The 8,181-nt window shown below is 41.7% G+C and overlaps 1 long non-coding RNA gene across 6 annotated transcripts; it reads right to left on the bottom strand.

Annotated features, from left to right (window-relative positions):
- Window positions 1-253: 253 nt before the first annotated feature.
- On the bottom strand, window positions 254-7,748 carry LOC146026868 (uncharacterized). 6 transcript variants are annotated; one of them, XR_014454563.1, is made up of 4 exons: window positions 3,372-7,748; window positions 2,450-3,221; window positions 493-2,383; window positions 254-451 (listed from the first exon to the last, which is right to left on the bottom strand). It is a non-coding gene; the product is annotated as an uncharacterized LOC146026868 (long non-coding RNA). The 6 variants fall into 6 exon arrangements; XR_014454567.1 differs by having other exon boundaries at window positions 254-2,061; window positions 2,155-2,383; window positions 3,372-7,742; XR_014454566.1 differs by having other exon boundaries at window positions 254-2,383; window positions 2,450-2,726; window positions 2,811-3,221; window positions 3,372-7,741.
- Window positions 7,749-8,181: the final 433 nt, after the last annotated feature.

Below are 8,181 nucleotides of genomic sequence, written 5' to 3'. Positions count from 1 at the left end.
GTGATCCAATACTGAGAAGGTCAGGACCCACAGTTTGAGAACCGCTGTATTAGACTACTGTAATTGATGATTATTTGCATATTTGGTCCAAAATGAAGACTCAGAGCAATCTTTGTCCCCAAATTATTTTATTACCTAAAAAAAAAAAATATACAAACAGAACGATAAGAAGCAGATATGTCCCCATTTCATTGTGTCATATTTCACATAGTCCAAGCTACACGGCTGCTGTCAGTATCGGGGGGGGGGGGGGCTGCGGCTTCCTCCAATTGTCCTGGAAATGTGTCCCCAATGTACTTCCGGAATTGTCCACTTTATTAAAATGCTTCTTCTGTAGCTACGGGAGTAATGCTTTGCAGTCTGTGCTGTATAATTATTATCACCTGTTTTACCTGTATAACGTGTTACCTGTATTATATGTGTTACGTGTATCACCTATATTACATCTTACCTGTATTATGTGTTACCTGTATTTCCTACATTTCATCTTACCTGTATCACCTGTATTATGTGTTACCTGTATCACCTTTATTACCTGTATTATGTGTTACCTGTATTACCTGTATTATGTGTTACCTGTATCACCTGTATTAGCTGTATCACCTACATTACATCTTACCTGTATCACCTGTATTACATCTTACCTGTATTATGTGTTACCTGTATTTCCTACATTTCATCTTACCTGTATCACCTGTATTATGTGTTACCTGTATCACCTTTATTACCTGTATTATGTGTTACCTGTATCACCTGTATTATGTGTTACCTGTATCACCTGTATTAGCTGTGTTACCTGTATCACCTACATTACATCTTACCTGTATTATGTGTTACCTGTATCACCTTTATTACCTGTATTATGTGTTACCTGTATTAGCTGTATCACCTATATTACATCTTACCTGTATCACCTGTATTATGTGTTACCTGTATCACCTATATTACATCTTACCTATATCACCTGTATTATGTGTTACCTTTATTACCTGTATTATGTGTTACCTGTATTAGCTGTATCACCTATATTACATCTTACCTGTATCACCTGTATTGTGTTACCTGTATCACCTATATTACATCTTACCTATATCACCTGTATTATGTGTTACCTGTATCACCTTTATTACCTGTATTATGTGTTACCTGTATCACCTATATTACCTTAATTACATGGTACCTTTATCACCTATAATACATGTGTTAACTGTGTCACCTGTATTAAATGTGTTACGTGTATCACCTATATTACCTGTATTACATCTTACCTGTATCACCTGTATCATGTGTTACCTGTATCACCTATAATACATGTGTTAACTGTGTCACCTATATTACATCTTACCTGTATCACCTATATTAGCTGTATCAACTATAATACATGTGTTAACTGTGTCCACCTGTATTAGCTGTATCACCTGTATTACATCTTACCTGTATCACCTGTATTATATGTTACCTGTGTCACCCGTATTAGCTGTATCACCTTAATTACATGGTACCTGTATCACCTATAATACATGTGTTAACTGTGTCACCTGTATTACATGTGTTACCTGTATCACCTATAATACATGTGTTAACTGTGTCACCTGTATTACCTATATTACATCTTACCTGTGTTACCTGTATTATGTGTTACCTGTATTAGCTGTATCACCTTAATTACATGGTACCTGTATCATCTGTATTATGTGTTACCTGTATCACCTGTATTATGAATCACCTGTATTACCTACATTACATCTTACCTGTATCACCTGTATTATGTGTTACCTGTATCACCTTTATTACCTGTATTATGTGTTACCTGTATTACCTGTATTATGTGTTACCTGTATCACCTGTATTAGCTGTGTTACCTGTATCACCTACATTACATCTTACCTGTATCACATGTGTTAATTGTGTCACCTGTATTACATGTGTTACGTGTATCACCTATATTACCTGTATCACATTAATTACATGGTACCTGTATCACCTATAATACATGTGTCACCTGTATTACCTATATTCCATGTTACCTGTATCACCTGTATTACATGGCACCTGTATGACCTGTATAACATCTTACCTGTATTACCTATATTATGTGTTACCTGTATCACCTGTGTTACCTGTATAACATGTTACCTGTATTTTCTGTATGACCTGTATAACATGTGTTACCTGTATTACCTATATTCCATGTTACCTGTATGACCTGTATAACATGTGTTACCTGTATTACTTATAGTCCATGTTACCTGTATTACATGGTACCTGTATGACCTGTATAACATGTGTTACATGGTACCTGTGTTACCTATATTATATGTTACCTGTATCACCTGTATTACATGGTACCTGTATGACCTGTATTACATGTGTTACATGGTACCTGTGTTACATGTTACCTGTATCACCTGTATTACATGGTACCTGTATTACATGTGTTACATGGTACCTGTGTTACCTATATTATATGTTACCTGTATCACCTGTATTACATGGTACCTGTATGACCTGTATTACATGTGTTACATGGTACCTGTGTTACCTATATTATATGTTACCTGTATCACCTGTATTACATGGTACCTGTATGACCTGTATTACATGTGTTACATGGTACCTGTGTTACCTATATTATATGTTACCTGTATCACCTGTATTACATGGTACCTGTATGACCTGTATTACATGTGTTACATGGTACCTGTGTTACCTATATTATATGTTACCTGTATCACCTGTAAAACATGGTACCTGTATTACATTTGTTACATGGTACCTGTGTTACCTATATTATATGTTACCTGTATGACCTGTATTACATGGTACCTGTATGACCTGTATTACATGTGTTACATGGTACCTGTGTTACCTATATTATATGTTACCTGTATCACCTGTATTACATGGTACCTGTATGACCTGTATTACATGTGTTACATGGTACCTGTGTTACCTATATTATATGTTACCTGTATGACCTGTATTACATGGTACCTGTATGACCTGTATTACATGTGTTACATGGTACCTGTGTTACCTATATTATATGTTACCTGTATCACCTGTATTACATGGTACCTGTATGACCTGTATTACATGTGTTACATGGTACCTGTGTTACCTATATTATATGTTACCTGTATCACCTGTATTACATGGTACCTGTATGACCTGTATTACATGTGTTACATGGTACCTGTGTTACCTATATTATATGTTACCTGTATTACATGGTACCTGTATGACCTGTATTACATGTGTTACATGGTACCTGTGTTACCTATATTATATGTTACCTGTATCACATGGTACCTGTATGACCTGTATTACATGTGTTACATGGTACCTGTGTTACCTATATTATATGTTACCTGTATCACCTGTATTACATGGTACCTGTATGACCTGTATTACATGTGTTACATGGTACCTGTGTTACCTATATTATATGTTACCTGTACCACCTGTATTACTAATGATACTTGTATGAAATGTGTTACCTGTATCACCCATATATTACCTGTATAACGTGTTACCTGTATTGGCTGTATTGCCTATATTAAATGTGTTACCTGTTTCACCTGTATTATGTGTGTTACCTGTATAACGTCTTACCTACATCACCTATATTACCTACATCACCTGTATTACCTGTATAACCTATATTACCTCTATTACAGGGGTGATTCAGGTTGGTTTGCAAAAGCAACTCCTTCTTTAATGTACAAAACCATGCTGCACTGCAGGATGGGGCAGATGTAACATGCAGTTAGTTTCGGGTGCCGTGAGGTCAGACTGATATAGTGTGGAAAATTTACTAAGAATACGAATTTGAAAATTCATATTCTAAACATGAACGCATCCAACTGGCATCACCATCATACGGCATTTACGAATTCGTATTTCGGTGGAAAATTTACTAATCAGTCATATTTGACTGATTCGTATTTTCTGATAGCGTACGGATTTGTATTTTATCCGATACGAATTCATATTTTAAATACAAATTTGTATCGGTGATGCAGCACGTGGTATGCACACTGGTTACAGGTGTTAGTGGTGCAGCACATGGCACGTCCATGGGATACAGGTATTAGTGGTGCAGCATGTGATACGTCCACTGATACAGGTATTAGTGGTGCAGCATGTGGTACGTCCACTGATACAGGTATTAATGGAGCAGCATGTGGTACGTCCACTGGATACAGGTATTAGTGGTGCAGCATGTGGTACGCAGACTGGATACAGGTATAAGTTGTACAGCATGTGGTACGTCCACTGGATACAGGTATTAGTGGAGCAGCATGTGGTATGTCCACTGGATACAGATATTAGTGGTTCAGCATGTGGTACATTCAATGGTTACAGGTATTAGTGGTGCAGCACATGGTACGTCCAAGGATGCAGGTATTAGTGGTGCAGCACATGGCACGTCCATGGGATACAGGTATTCGTGGTGCAGCACATGGCACGTCCATGGGATACAGGTATTAGTGGTGCAGCATGTGATACGTCCACTGATACAGGTATTAGTGGTGCAGCATGTGGTACGTCCACTGGTTACAGGTATTAGTGGTGCAGCATGTGATACGTCCACTGATACAGGTATTAGTGGGCAGCACGTGGTACGTCCACTGGTTACAGGTATTAGTGGTGCAGCATGTGGTACGTCCACTGGATACAGGTATTAGTGGTGCAGCATGTGGTATGTCCACCGGTTACACGTATTAGTGGTGCAGCACGTGGTACATCCAATGGTTACAGGTATTAGTGTGCAGCACGTGGTATATTCACTGGATACAGGTATTAGCGGTGCAGCATGTGGTACAGCCACTGGATACAGGTATTAGTGGAGCAGCATGTGGTATGTCCACTGGATACAGATATTAGTGGTTCAGCATGTGGTACATTCAATGGTTACAGGTATTAGTGGTGCAGCACATGGTACGTCCAAGGATGCAGGTATTAGTGGTGCAGCATGTGATACGTCCACTGATACAGGTATTAGTGGTGCAGCATGTGGTACGTCCACTGGTTACAGGTATTAGTGGTGCAGCATGTGATACGTCCACTGATACAGGTATTAGTGGTGCAGCATGTGGTACGTCCACTGGTTACAGGTATTAGTGGTGCAGCATGTGGTACGTCCACTGGATACAGGTATTAGTGGTGCAGCATGTGGTATGTCCACTGGTTACAGGTATTAGTGGTGCAGCATATGGTATGTCCACCGGTTACACGTATTAGTGGTGCAGCACGTGGTACATCCAATGGTTACAGGTATTAGTGTGCAGCACGTGGTATGTCCGATGGTTACAGGTATTAGTGGTACGTCCACTGGTTACAGGTATTAGTGGGCAGCACGTGGTACGTCCACTGGTTACAGGTATTAGTGGTGCAGCATATGGTATGTCCACCGGTTACACGTATTAGTGGTACAGCACGTGGTACATCCAATGGTTACAGGTATTAGTGTGCAGCACGTGGTATGTCCGATGGTTACAGGTATTAGTGGTACGTCCACTGGTTACAGGTATTAGTGGGCAGCACGTGGTACGTCCACTGGTTACAGGTATTAGTGGTGCAGCATATGGTATGTCCACCGGTTACACGTATTAGTGGTACAGCACGTGGTATGTCCAACGGATACAGGTATTAGTGGTGCAGCACCTTGGACATACACTGGATACAGGTATTAGTGGTGCAGCACCTGGTACATCCACTGGATACAGGTATTAGTGATGCAACATGTGGTACGTCCACTGGATACAGGTATTAGTGGTGTGGTACGTCCTCTGGTTATAGGTGTTAGTGGTGCAGCACGTGGTATATTCACTGGATACAGGTATTAGCGGTGCAGCATGTGGTACAGCCACTGGAGACAGGTATTAGTGGTGTGGTACATCCACTGGATACAGGTATTAATGGTGTGGTACGTCCACTGGTTATAGGTGTTAGTGGTGCAGCACGTGGTATATTCACTGGATACAGGTATTAGGGGTGCAGCACGTGATACATCCACTGAATACAGGTATTAGGGGTGCAGCACGTGGTACAGCCACTGGATACAGGTATTAGGGGTGCAGCACGTGATACATCCACTGGATACAGGTATTAATGGTGTGGTACGTCCACTGGTTATAGGTGTTAGTGGTGCAGCACGTGGTATATTCACTGGATACAGATATTAGGGGTGCAGCACGTGATACATCCACTGGATACAGGTATTAGGGGTGCAGCACGTGATACATCCACTGAATACAGGTATTAGGGGTGCAGCACGTGATACATCCACTGGAGACAGGTATTAGTGGTGCAGCATGTGGTACATCCACTGGAGACAGGTATTAGTGGTGTGGTACGTCCACTGGATACAGGTATTAGGGGTGCAGCACGTGATACATCCACTGGAGACAGGTATTAGTGGTGTGGTACGCCCACTGGATACAGGTATTAGTGATGCAACATGTGGTACGTCCACTGGATACAGGTATTAGTGGTGTGGTACGTCCACTGGTTATAGGTATTAGTGGTGCAGCACGTGGTATATCCACTAGATACAGGTATTAGGGGTGCAGCACGTGATACATCCAATGGAGACAGGTATTAGTGGTGTGGTTTGTCCACTGGATACAGGTATTAGTGGTGTGGTACTTCCACTGGTTATAGGTGTTAGTGGTGCAGCACGTGGTATATTCACTGGATACAGGTATTAGCGGTGCAGCATGTGGTACATCCACTGGATACAGGTATTAGGGGTGCAGCACGTGATACATCCACTGAAGATAGGTATTAGTGGTGTGGTACGTTCACTGGTTACAGGTATTAGTGGTACAACCACTGGATACAGGTATTAGTGGTGCAGCACGTGGTACATCCACTGGAGACAGGTATTAGTGGTGCAGCATGTGGTACATACACTGGAGACAGGTATTAGTGGTGTGGTACGTCCACTGGATACAGGTATTAGTGGTGCAGCATGTGGTACATCCACTGGAGACAGGTATTAGTGGTGTGGTACGTCCACTGGATACAGGTATTAGGGGTGCAGCACGTGGTACAACCACTGGATACAGGTATTAGTGGTGCAGCACGTGGTACATCCACTGGATACAGGTATTAGTGGTGCAGCACGTGGTACATCCACTGGAGACATGTATTAGTGGTGCAGCACATGGCACATCCACTGGAGACAGGTATTAGTGGTGCAGCACGTGGTACGTCCACTGGATACAGGTATTAGTGGTGCAGAACGTGGTACGTCCACAGGATACCAGTATTAGTGGTGCAGCACGTGGTATATCCACCGGATACAGGCAATAGTAGTGCAGCACGTGGTGCATCCACTGGAGACAGGTATTAGTGGTGCAGCACATGGCACATCCACTGGATACAGGTATTAGTGGTGCAGAACATGTTACGTCCACTGGATACAGGTATTAGTGGTGCAGCACGTGGAGTAATACCGGGCCCTGCCTCTTACTACTATTAATGACATTGCAGGTGGCTTGGATCCACCAGTTTCCATATTGGCTAATAACCATATGTTGGACAGTAACTCGCTACAGAAAGATTTCAATAAACTGTCAACGAGACTGTAACAATATAACACTCAGCTAGATAACATATATACATAGTGTACACCTGGGGAATACTGCAGGTGCCCGTCACACTCAGCTAGATAACATAGGCCATATAGTATATATACATAGTGTACACCTGGGGAATACTGCAGGTGCCCGTCACACTCAGCTAGATAACAGAGGCCATATAGTATATATACATAGTGTACACCTGGGGAATACTGCAGGTGCCCGTCACACTCAGCTAGATAACATAGGCCATATAGTGTATATACATAGTGTACACCTGGGGAATACTGCAGGTGCCCGTCACACTCAGCTAGATAACATAGGCCATATAGTGTATATACATAGTGTACACCTGGGGAATACTGCAGGTGCCCGTCACACTCAGCTAGATAACATAGGCCATATAGTATATATACATAGTGTACACCTGGGGAATACTGCAGGTGCCCGTCACACTCAGCTAGATAACATAGGCCATATAGTATATATACATAGTGTACACCTGGGGAATACTGCAGGTGCCCGTCACACTCAGCTAGATAACATAGGCCATATAGTGTATATACATAGTGTACACCTGGGGAATACT

Source organism: Crinia signifera, chromosome 8, assembly GCF_055691185.1.
Source record: "Crinia signifera chromosome 8, ASM5569118v1, whole genome shotgun sequence".
In the NCBI taxonomy this organism is placed as follows: Eukaryota; Metazoa; Chordata; class Amphibia; order Anura; family Myobatrachidae; genus Crinia; species Crinia signifera.
This window is presented reverse-complemented; position numbering and strand designations above follow the sequence as displayed.